Genomic DNA, 13,039 nt, shown 5'->3' on the forward strand with positions numbered 1-13,039 from the left:
CCTGATTAAAAAGGGTGTCTCTTCCCTGTTATAAAATGGGGTGAAGGAAGGGGCAAGCCATTTGATGCATGTGCAACACCTAATCTGACACACCCGCTGCAGCACTCCAATGCAATGTGCTAGTACATGTGCAGCAGGCAAACACACACAATCTGACACACAACATCCAGACACACACACGCACTCCAATACTCTGCAGGCACGCAGGCACCTCTCCATCTATAATTTGACAGAGATCATTTAAAAGTCCAACCACACATGCTCTGTACAGAGCTGAAAACTCTTTGTGCCAAGCACTGCGCTCTATAATCTTGGAGGTTTCTGGCTAATGCCAGCTTCCAGATTCTTTTCTCTGAAACGAGGAAGTGAAATGAGACAGCAAGAGATACGTATCAATACAACAGACTTAATCATGGCTCCCGGTGACCAGTCGAGCATGTTTCTATTAAAAGCAACGGTTATTAGGCAATGAGGAGGAGAGGCCATTTGTGAAATCTGTTTGCATGACCACAAAGTCATTTTGATAGTCAAGTGCCTGGGAAGGAAACACGGAGGGTGCTGGTGTTTTCACGCTGAACGACAATAACAAGCTTTGTATTCAATATCCCAGCACAACACCTCCTTGGTGCGGAGGGTGGGAGTATTAAAGGAGTTCATAAAGTCAAGCTGCATGGAGAGGCAGTGTGGGGTGCACAGCAGCTCTCTGGCATGTTTAACTCACTGTGAAATGAAGCATTGGGGGGAAAAAAAACAGATTGGAAAGAGGAGAATTAAGCACCCGGGGAATTCCATGCACAGAAGCAGCATCTGAGCTGCAGTAGGTCAGTGCAGGGACTGTCTCTGGTAACTGGTAAGCAGGTTTTTACTTGTTCTAATGAGGGAGACAAGAAATTCAATAGAGGCTGCACACGTAATATTTCAGAGGCTTCAGCAAAGGCTCCCCACTGAGGATCATTAGTGGCAGCTGAGGGATCAGGCATTGAGGGTGAAGTAGCTTAAAAACGCAAGCTTGGCCCTTTGCAGAGCACTAGTTCACACCATCCCTGAACTCTGGTTCTTTGTTCAAAGTCTGACCCCAAATCAGGGTCCCCATTTTGCAGAAAGCCCCGATCTTTATAATGGGCCCAAAAGAAACCTTTAAATCCAAAATATCCTGAACTTCAGAGTCATTGAAAGCCAGATCCAGATCTGGACTCTTCTGGTACTAACACTTTCACATCTATTGCTTCTTTCAACAGAGGATCTCAAAGCACGTTGCAAACAAACTAATTACTTCTCACAACATCCTCAGGGGTTTGTTACGTTTTATCCCCATTGGACTGATACAGAAGCCAAGACAAAAGAAGTGAAGTGACTCAGGGCTTTTTGTCCACACTACAGGGTCGACAGTGGCCTAGCTATAGCACCATAGCTAGGCTGCTGTAGCCCCATAGTGTAGATGAAGACTACTGTGACTGATGGGGTTTTTCCGTCACTGCAGGAACTTCATCTTCCCAAGCAGCGGTAGCGAGGTTGACAGAAGCATTCTTCCATTGACCTAGTCACATCTATAGCAGAGGTTAGATCAGCATAGTCAGGTTGCTTAGCAGTGTGTAATTTCTCACATCTCTGCACGCCATAGCTCTGTGGATCTAAATTTTACCTGTAAACCAGACTTCCTTTTGTAGCCCTGGATACAGAAATGGCAGATCTGGGAATAGAACCCTGGAGTCCTACACCTATGTCTCACATTCTAACCACTACTAGGCTTGGTCTACAATTAAAAGTGATGTCGGCAAAGCTACATCGGTCTAGGGTCTGGGAAAAAAAGAAGACATGCCTGGCTGAAAAACCCCCCAGTGTAGATTCAGCCATGTCGATGGAAGAGGACATCTGGCGACAGAGCTAATGTCATTCAGGGAGGTCGCGTTCCTACCCCAACAGAAGAACTCCCTCTGTTGGCTGTGTCTACACTAGGGAGCAGAGCTGTGCTGATGTAGGCTTCATAGGGTAGACGTTCCCCTGGACAACACTTCTTCATTTTCGCTCATTTAAAAAACCTGTTCCTTGAACAGGAAACTGATAACATCTATAGGGTCCTTTCCCTTAGAGGCGGGACCCAACACATACTTTGTGCAAACAATTTAGGAAAGGATCTTGAAGAGGAGAAATCATACTGAGACCAAAACCAACTTGGAGTCCTTGTGGTAGAACAGTAGGAGAACACTTCAGTCTCCCTGGACACTCAATAACAGACTTAAAAGTGGCAACTCTTCAACAAAAAAACTTCAAAAACAGACTCCAACGAGAAACTGCAGAACTGGAATTAATTTGCAAACTGGACACTATCAAATTAGGCCCGAATAAAGACTGGGAGTGGATGGGTCACTACAAAAAGTAATTTTCCCTCTGCTGATACTCACCCCCTTCTTGTCAACTGTTGAGAATAGGCCACTTCCACCTTAATTGAATTGGCTCATTAGCACTGACCCCCCACTTAGCAAGGCAACTCCCATCTTTTCATGTGCTGTAATATATATACTTGCCTATTGTATTTTTCACTCCATGCATCTGATGAAGTGGGGTTTAGCCCACGAAAGCTTATGCCCAAATAAATTTGTTAGTCTCTAAGGTGCCACAAGGACTCCTCATTGTTTTTGCTGATACAGACTAACACGGCTGCCCCTCTGAAAACTGTCACCATACTGAGACCGAAACCAGAGAGAGAGAGCATGGAGGGATAGGGGGAAATGAAATCAGGCTAACGTTTTGCAGGGCTTTTGCGTTCCTGGCTGGGCCAGGAAAGGGAAACTCCAGTTTGATGTAAACAAACACAAAGCAGCAGGAGAGGAGGCCGCCCTGAGTGGTGCACCTTGGAAGTGAACAGTTCTGCGGCTTATTGGCTAGGAACGGGATTTGATAGTTATTGTGGGAAAATCCTTTAAGCCAACTGCCTAGTGTGTGGCTGGCAGTGAAAGCACAAAACAAGCTCCTGGCATGTATCAGCGCAAGGTAAGAACACAAATCAAGGGTGGTATATTGTTACTTTGCAAGGCACTGGTTAGTCCCGTGGCTACTTCAATCTGGGGGAGGGGCTGTGGCGGGGAGAGCACCTCCCGTTCCTTACGGGTCTCATATTAGCCTGCCTGGGCTGAGCAGGCTGGAAAGAATCAGGCAACAAATAATAAGTCATTAAAGAGAGAGACTGCAGTGCTCAGGGTTGTCCTGGAGGGAGGCAGCGAAGGTCCATGGTGGGGAGAGGGACTAGCTCTTCTCTGCTAGGCCAAGATGAGTCCAGGGTTTATCTAGCAGGAAAAGGCTAGGGAGGTTTTCAGCAGTGGCTACTGATTTCAGGTACCACAGTTTGTGGTGCCCAGCATGAGACACTTCTGACCCCCTTGCCTGCAGAGACTCCACTGTGCCAGCTGGAGTCATTCAGAGCTGGGAGAGCTCAGATCCCGAGAACTGTCTCACTTTGAGCACCAAGAAACGGAGGCACCTGCAATCGGTGGCCACTCAGTTCTGAAACTGTGGCTACGGGGCTGCAGTGGGAGCCCTGGGCCCTCAGCACCATAGACAGCCAGGGCCTGGGAGTCCCGAGCTGGGCCCTGAAAGCAGCCAAAATTAGAGGTGACAATGGGTCCATGGAGAATTGGTGAGGTGCACCACTCAAACTGCAGAGGAATTTAGGTCCCCGGGGGCAAACAGTGGAGACCCTAGAACATTCAGGGGACACATGGGAACCTGCCTGGACTATCTCACGAAGGGAATAGCAAAGACGCAGAATGAGCTGCTGGGTCTGACGAAGTATAAATGAGCTCATGAGCAAGAGAGACCTGATTATGGAGAGCAGGGATTGACAGAGCTGGGATGTGGGGCGGACTGGCTGGACCTAGGTGACAGTTCTTGGTCAGCATTTCTTTGTGTGATGGAGCTTCATTTTCTTATCACTGTCCAGGCAGGCAACTAAAATACCTGGAGAGTGATCACCATGGTTTCGCCCAGGTTTTGCTCATTTGTATGGACTTATTTTGCATGAAGGACAGCAGCAAAGAAAGAACAGCTCTGTCCCCGTGGCAGAGAGAGCCAGGAGAGTGCCAATCGGCTCTCTCCAATGTGACAGCGCTCTCAGCAAACAGGCAAGATCCCTCTGTACATTTACAGTTACAGGATACTGAGGAATAATGTGCACAGTTACGTACAGTAGCTGCCAGATAACACGGTGATGGGCACAGTAGGAGAACCTGAATAGAGTAAAACAGAGTAGACCTACAGGGCATCATGTATACAGTGCTGTTTATCAGAGATGGGTTAGGAAGATGACATCTGGTTCCAGATCAGATCTAAGGTAGGGTTCTGGTCCAAAGCCCAGCCACGGAGCAGGGCTGAGTTTGACAGTGATGCAATTTCACAAGCTGGCTTTTTTTTCCCCCAACCATCTTGAGCAACATCCAGAAATCAGACCCCATCTGGATTTGCATCTGGCCCCAAAGCAAAAAGCCACACGGGCCCCAGCACTATATCTGGGACACCGTTCTTTGGGTCTAAGTACAGGTGTAATGCAGTCCCGGGAGCAGCGAGGACTGGGGCTCTGTTGAACTCACTGTGTTACAATGGCAGGGATAACGAGGACATAGTAGTCATTGATCTAGGACTGCAAAGCGGACCTCAGAATTGCAGAGCCCCTGACCTGTGTGCTAGGAGAGAAGTTTCTCATTCAGGTGATGGCCTTTAACAGGGCTTTTCCATCTCCATGATTTGTGACCTGGAGGAATAGGCTAGAGGAAGCCAGTGTATTCCAGCTCTTCATTCATCCCAACACAATAGAGGAGCTGGGAAAGAAAAGAAAAGCCCAGACAGGCTTTGGAAGGAGGCTGTTCTCATAGTTACGCAACAGCAAGACTCTGTGCAAAGCCCTGAAGTCCAGAGAGGGAAGGAAAATAGAAATAGCCCTGGAAGTGAGAAGTGGCCAGGCCCCAGATACCCCAGGGGGGTTGGGCAGAGTCTGCTTCCAGGCCCTCCGCTGCTTTCCTGACAAAGACAAGCTAAGGATCAATCAACTGGCCTTGGACAAAGAGAAACCAGTTAGTCTCTAGATGCTATAAATTGGACTTCCTGGCAGAAAACAGGGACCAACTGGTCAGAAGCAAACAGAACAGCTCCTGCTGCTGCGAACAAACCCCTTTTTGTATTCTGGTACAAAAGATGGTACATGCTTGTGGGGTTTCATGCAAGCCGGACAAAGCACAACAGCCAATATGGTTGGTAGCTAAGCAGTTTATCTGTTATTTTCTCATTGCTTTTATACACTCCTCTTACATAATATTTTCAACCCCCTCCAAAGTCCATCACCCAATCACGGAGACATCTCGTTGGTCGAGCAGCCTCAGCACAGGTTATGCACATGCGTCCTTCCTCTTGATTGGAGCACAGCTGTTCGCTGTCTGTTGTCAACAAGATCTGGTGTTGCTAGTTTGCCTGGGTCACGTTCCAGCCTGAAACTATTTCTCAGTGGTTCATTAAAAGTTCACCGCGATCTTAACTAGCTCATAAATATTCTTAACTAGCTCACAAATACACCATGTTCCCACATCTCCTCCCTTATTATTACATAATACACGGACCACTGGTCACTTGCGTAGTTCCATCCAATTTTCGTTCATTAACAGGGGTGACCCAACGGGGGTGGAGCGATACATTTTACGGAATATATCAAACAAGGAGGGGAGACATTGCAGACAGCAACAAAGGCAAATAAGACCAATACATACAAAACCTATAATTCCAAATAACTGCCGAAGCCACCCCAAAGAAGGCAACCACCCTGTAAGCCAGTCCCAAAATCCCGCAAACCCGGTATCTTGACAGATGTGCTCAGTGAGAGAAGTCAACTCATCCAGGCGCTCCTCAATGTATCGGCTATTATCCGTAAGGTTAAAGCAACACATATGTTTAAAAGAATCACATCCCATATGATGCTTAAGCAATAAGAAATCAATCGCAGCTCGATTATCTAAAATGGCATCTCTCAATTCCTGCTGTTCCATATTTAAAAGAGCAATTGCCTGTGATGTAGCATTAAGCGCCTTAACAGCAAAGCAAGCTAATGCATTCAAAGTTTGTACCGTGTAATAAGTTGAAAAACCAGGAATGCCTGCAATGGCATTCATTAAGGCCAAATATTCCGAGTGACTGTATAAGCTAACATCGGCTGAACACGTATCTTGCAGGGTCGCACTTCGCCGACTTCGCTGCTGATTCTTTCCAGGCAACAAAAGGGTCATTCGCCTAAGGCAGCATAAGGTATTATGACTTAAATTAGCAGGAATATAACTGAAAGTCCTTGCGCCGCAGGTAAAAAACCAACCAGACGGCAAAATAATATGTCCATAATTAAAAGAAACATTAACCGCATTAGTACAATTCAAAAAGGGGCGCTTACTGTTTGGCAGCCCATGGGTACTTTTGCGCGTGTGCAATTAACCACTCGCGCACACGTTACATTATTCGCCCCGGCTGGATACGGGGTATGTAAAAATAGGGCCCCAGGGGGCCACGAATAATTGGCGGGGCCCCAATTTGCCATATTCGAATACTGTGAAGACAAATTGGCATAAGCTACAAGCATGGTGTTATTGCCAATTTCTTCGGGATGATGACATATGGGCACAAGACAAGTGCCCAGTAGTTCCCCTGCTGCCACAGAATCAGACAAACAAAAGTGTGTGACATTGGCTATCAATGCTAGACGTTCCCATAGGTTATACGTCATTTGCACGCATAGGGGTACAAGGAGCCCCCCTTGCAACCCAAGCAATAATACTATAACAATTTTAGCAACCCACATCCTCATTCTGGAAATAAACAGGATATGGCTGCAAGCACAACCTCCTCTGATGCTTCCTCTCCAAGCGCAGGATCTTGTTCTCCAGACGCTGGGTTCAAGGGCGAGCGAGGTTGCTGTAGCCACGGACATACCCACTTGGCCGGGATCCACCGGGGACCTGCATCAGTAGAAACACAAGCATATCCCCTTCCCCAGGTTAACAATTCCACCGGCCCTTTCCACATCTGTTGGCGATAGTCAAACCAGCGCATTTGGGGCCGGGCGATTTGTTCGTCCCGGGTCAACCCAAAGAGGTGCCGGAACGCGGGAGGTGTGTCATGTTGGCCAGGCTGTAACCAATTTAAAACATATAATGCCTTTAACAGATGGGCCTGCGGGGTATGCTCAAGTGCATCTGGATGTGGGTCAGGGGTTACTCCCCCTTTTTGTTTAAGTAATAAAGATTTAAGCGAAGCATGAGTACGTTCAATAATAGCTTGGCCCGTAGAATTACCGGGAATCCCGGTGATATGGGATACACCCTAACGAGCAAGAAAACGAGCCGTGCGGCAAGATATATAACCGGCACCATTATCCGTTTTAATAGTGGTCGGAATGCCCATAGTGGCAAAGCAACTTTGCCAGTGGCGAATAACATCGCGAGTGCCGGTTGAAGAAAGGGCAGTAGCCCAGACATAGCCGGAAAAAGTGTCAATAGACACATGAACGGAGCGAAGGCGGCCAAACTCAGGGAAAATAGTAATGTCGGTCTGCCATAGTTGGAGGGAGGCAAGACCGTGAGGATTAACACCGAAAGAAAGGGGTAGAGAATGCCTCTGACAATCTGAACAAGAGGCAACAATCGCACGGCTGTCTGCAAGGGGTAATCAAAACTGGCGCGCAAGAGCGCGTGCAGATTGGTGAAAAAAGTCATGGGAAAGGCGAGCCTGAGCAAAGGAGTTAGGAAACTGAGCATATAATTGTGGGGGATTAACAAACGCATCGGCTCGCGCGTTACTCTCCACAAGGAGCCCAGGGAGACCGGAATGGCTACGGATATGCATAATAAAATAGGGGACCAGACGAGCATTAAGGAGGTGCCATAATCGTAAAAAGGCACGCCAGAGGACAGGATTAGGAACGTGGCGAAGAAAAGCACGTTCCATCCGGCATACCACCCCAACAACATACAGTGAATCAGTAACAATATTAAGAGGTGTGGTAGGCCATTTTTCAAAAGCACGAATAATGGCACAAAATTCAAGAACTTGGACAGAACCTTCCGCTACAACGGCCTCATGGCACCAGCGGTCAGCACTACGCCAAGAAAGGCCGGCACGGGCAACGCGGCCACTGGCGTCAGTAAAGACCGTAAAGCCAGAGAGAGGTGCCAGAGAAAGAAGCGGCAGACGTTCCAACGGAAGAGGAGCAGAGAAAAGACGGTGCGGGGGGTAATGATTGTCCAGACGGCCAGCGGAATTTAAGAGGGCCAACGCAAAAGGCAAAGATTCCGCAAGTAAACGAGTAAGGGTGCGGGAATCATAGGGGAGATAAATAATGAACGGGTCACAACCCGCAAGGGACACCAAGCGGTCTCGAGCACTTATGAGAAGCCAGGCAATAGCATCGACACGAGTGGTAATTGTACAGGAGTAACGCGAAGGCGGGAAGATCCATTCTATCACAATAAGAGGATCAGAGAGACTGGGGTCCCACTGAAATAAAAGGGCCTCCAAGGAGGCATCGTGGGAGAGTAGGCGATACAAAAGGGGAGATCAGGAGCAATACGGCCAAAATATTGACGCTCAACCTTATCTGCAATTTTTTGAAGGGCCACAATATGAGCCGGAGAAAGGGAATGGGGATCGGTAGGTGTTTGTCCGCCTTGAAGCAGACTAAAGAGGTGTTGCAAATCATCATTAGTAATACCGCATATAGAGCGGACCTACTGGAGATCTCCAAGCAAACGCTGTACATCATAAAGGGAGCGGATATCAGTATGAAAGGTAAGCTTTTGGGGCCGCACAATGGCATCAGTAATTTCCATGCCCAAGTATTGAAAAGGGGAACTCTGCTGAATTTTATCGGGGCAACTACAAGGTTAGCCACCTGGAGGGTGGATCGAATTTCTTGAATAGCTGTATCGGGACACAAATCAATACCAGCAAATAGGAGATCGTCCATATAATGGTAAATAAGCCAGCGAGGGTGCGTGTGGCGAAGGGGAGCAATGGCCCAGGCCACAAAAAGCTGGCAAATGGTAGGAGAATTTTTCATGCCCTGTGGGAGTACGGTCCACTGAAAACGAGCAGCGGGCTCAGCTTTATTCAGTGACGGGACCGAAAAGGCGAATTTCTCGTGGTCCATCGGATGTAGGGGAATAGTAAAAAAGCAATCTTTCAAATCGACAATAAGAAGGGGTCAATCGCTGGGGATCATGGTAGGGATTGGCAGCCCAGGCTGCAAGGCACCCATATGCTTCATAACAGCGTTGACCGCACGGAGGTCCTGTAGTAAGCGCCATCGTCCAGATTTTTTGGGAATGGTAAAAATAGGAGTGTTCCAGGGACTAGTGGAAGGCTCCAAATGACCCGCCAATAACTGTTCGTTTACAAGTCTTTTAACATGGGCGAGCTTTTCTGTTGTAAGCGGCCACTGTGCAACCCACACAGGAGAGTCAGTCAACCATTCGAGTCGAGGGGTCGGTCGCCCATCACTGGCCGCTAAGCAAAAAGGGGTTCATTTTGTAGCGTGACGCCCCATTGGTTCAAACAATCCCGGCCTAGGAGCCAAACAGAAGTAGCAATAACATATGGGCATACCCACGCAACAGTAGAGGGGTTTTGAGTGTCAGTAACAGCAATAAATTCGGTACTAATACGGGTGTTCTGGGTTCCCCCGATGCCACGCACTGGGGTGTTAAGTTCTTGCAGGGGCCAATTTGAAGGCCATGACTGGAGTGGGAGAACAGTAACATCGGCCCCGGTGTCTAAAAGGGCATTATGATAAAGCAAGTGTCCTCGGGGCTCGAAGCGGTTTGCTGGCAGTTATTTTCATTGCAAAAGCGATCTCAGGAATTCCAGTAGACCCAAAACCACCAGAGCCTCGACGAACTGGATTAGTATGGAGAACTGCGCTCTGAAAAGGGATTAATTGTGCGATACGAGTGCCTGCTGAAATGAGGACAGGAGGACAAAAAACACGCACCATGATCTTTATCGGGTCGGTATAATCTGCATCGACAAGGCCTGGAAGAACAAAAATACCCTGTCGGGAGGCGGAGGAGCGACCGATTATCAGGGCATTTAGCCCATACCCCAAGGGTCCCGTGGCTGTGGATGGGAGAACATGCACTTGCTCATCATCTATGGAGGTGTCGACGGCGAGGGCCAGGTCCACTCCGGCACTGCCGGCGGTGGCTCCTGTGAGATGTTCCAAACAGCCCGACGAGGGGGAGGCATTTGTATCCGCGCGCCCCTCCGTTGAGTGCTCATCTGTCCGTTTCCCGGTAGGGGGGTTCCATCCTTCTTATAGCGAGAATGGCATTCCGAAGCACGATGCCCAAACTTATCACAGCGATTGCATGTGCCAGCAAATGGGCGAGAAGAGACGGAAGGCGCAACCCGTTGCCCACCCCTGTCGTTTCTGTTGGGACAATCTCGTTTCATATGGCCGGGGCGCCCGCAGGCAAAACACGAACCTGGGGGCCGAACGGGCCCGCGGGCCCCAGGGGCACGGCCAATGAGTGGTTTAAGAGCGACGGCTAAGGCTGTCGCTTGGGCCTGCGCATGAATAGTAGCCTTTTCCGCCTCCTCAACCACCGTGGCACGGTTACATGCCTCAATCATTTCCATTAAGGAGGCTGTTTTTGGCAATGAGGCCAAAATGCGATGGCAAGTAGGGTTAGCATTCTGCGTTGCTAAGTCCATTCCCACCGCTGCTCTGGCGTCCTCCGTTAAGTTAGGGGATCTTTCTAAGGCCTGCTGAAGGCGGTCCAAAAAGGCGGAATACAGCTCCGACGCGCCCTGAACAATTTTTGCATAAGGAGGGGAAGGTTTTCCCATCTGGGGTACCTCTTTAAATGCCGCCAACGCCAGACCCTGCGCCTGCTGCAGGACACCAGGGTCTAGGCGGGCCTGGAGTTGAGGGTTAGTATATTCCCCAGTGCCCATCAAAACATCTAGGGTGACCGCCCGTAAGGGGCTGTCGTCCGGCTGATCCATATTACGAATAATCGCCACCTCAGCCCTGCGACGCCAGCTATCCTTCCATAACAGGCGCTGGGTCGGGGTCAACAGCATATCTGCAAATTTTTGCGCGTCATAAGGACACATAACTTGACTAGTGAACACTTGCTCAATTAGAGATTGGACATAATGATTATCTAAGCCATACGCCATAACGGATTTCTGTGCTTCTCTAATCAATTTCCAATCAAGGGGGGCCCACCTTCGGCACCCGTTGGCGTCCGTAGTAACAGGGTAAAGCACGGGCGACTCAAGCACTACTGGGTACGCTGAAGGGAAAAACTCCCCTTCGATAATCGCATCCTTTATCACCCCGTGCCAGCGTCGCGCCGGATTTGGGAGGCCCTTTCCCCTCTTCTGCCCCGGGAACTCAGGGGATTCCTTCTCCTCATCAGAGGAGTAGACCGGGGGTGGGGGCGAACCACCCCGAGTCCTTAATACTTTCGCCACCTGAGAAGGGCCAGGAGGCGGCTCGCCTGCCATAAGGGCCAACTGCCGAAGCATGTCAGTCAGCTGCTGGCCCTGCTGGCGCATCTCCTGCAGAAACGCGTCGGATTTAGTCAATTTAGTAAGATCGGGATAGGCAGGCTGGGAGGCATGTTGGGGAACAACAGCGGGAGAAGTATTTGCAGAGGGCACTGACTGCCCCGGATCCCACTGAAGCATATCTGAAACGACAGGGTGGGGGTCATATGTAGGCATATCTCTAACCCAAGAACGGTCGACATGCTCGGTGGCATCCATAGGCACATCATCTGGTGGGAGCGGAACAGTACTTGGGTCTGGCGCCGGGACGGGCGCGGAGGGAGCCACAGGAATCACGGTCTCGGGGGCACCGAAAAAGTCTCAAGCCCCCACAGGTTCTTCCCCCACAGGAAGAACCTGTGGGGGATCATCCTTAGGTTTGGGGCGGAACATCTCAGAAACCGTCGCTTGCACCTCCGCCTCAGCTGCAAGGGCCGCTATAGCTTTCTTAACCTTGCACCAGGTCTGGCTAAGGGACACAGCCTCCTTATTCCCATGGGCAACGGAGTCCCAAAGATCCTGTCCCAATCGCTCCCACATTTGTCCATCAAAAGTATGGTTTGGCCTCTTCAGAAACCCTCTCCTCTGTCCTCATTTCAGCAGATGAGACAAGGATTCTGCATTTACTTTCTCGCCCTGTTTCTCTATGATACGAAGTAAAAATTCATGCACGGTTTTCTCTTCAGCTGATACAGCGGTACCCATTATTACTTAAAGCCGCTCACCTGTGCGCACTTGCGTCACTCTCGGACGCCCAGGAGCCGAAAAGCCGGTGCCTCCTGCCGCGGCTAGAATCCTCGCTTTTTCAGAAGGGATCACGTCGGGGTCACCATTTGTGGGGTTTCATGCGAGCCGGACAAAGCACAACAGCCAATATGGTTGGTAGCTAAGCCGTTTATCTGTTATTTTCTCATTGCTTTTATACACTCCTCTTACATAATATTTTCAACCCCCTCCAAAGTCCATCACCCGATCATGGAGACATCTCGTTGGTCGAGCAGCCTCAGCACGGGTTATGCACGTGCGTCCTTTCTTTTGATTGGAGCACAGCTGTTCGCTGTCTGTTGTCAACAAGGTCTGGTGTTGCCAGTTTGCCTGGGTCACGTTCCAGCCTGTAACTATTTCTCAGTGGTTCATTAAAAGTTCACCGCGATCTTAACTAGCTCATAAATATTCTTAACTAGCTCACAAATACACCATGTTCCCACACATGCTGACAAGATGGGACCCTGTGCCTGTTCACGGAAAGCTCGGGCTGGTTTCTCGCCAGACAGATAAATGCTGTGATTGAAGACCAGCCTTGCCCGAGTGACACTAATTCCATGCAATGCACCTAGCTGAACCCAACAGACAAACGGGAGGTGGGAAACAGCTTCTGAGGCACCCAAGGAAAGGCAGTTGGCTACCCAAGCTAGTTACAAAAGTGCCAGGTTATTATCTGTGCCTAGCACAGATGAAAGCC

The 13,039-nt window shown here is 49.4% G+C and overlaps 1 long non-coding RNA gene across 1 annotated transcript; it reads right to left on the reverse strand.

The window, feature by feature from the left end:
- Positions 1–5,244: 5,244 nt before the first annotated feature.
- LOC122456503 lies at positions 5,245–12,470 on the reverse strand. The gene is made up of 3 exons (XR_006275424.1): positions 12,303–12,470; positions 6,868–6,983; positions 5,245–6,267 (listed from the first exon to the last, which is right to left on the reverse strand). It is a non-coding gene; the product is annotated as an uncharacterized LOC122456503 (long non-coding RNA).
- Positions 12,471–13,039: the final 569 nt, after the last annotated feature.

This window comes from Dermochelys coriacea, chromosome 13, assembly GCF_009764565.3.
Source record: "Dermochelys coriacea isolate rDerCor1 chromosome 13, rDerCor1.pri.v4, whole genome shotgun sequence".
Classification (NCBI taxonomy): domain Eukaryota; kingdom Metazoa; phylum Chordata; order Testudines; family Dermochelyidae; genus Dermochelys; species Dermochelys coriacea.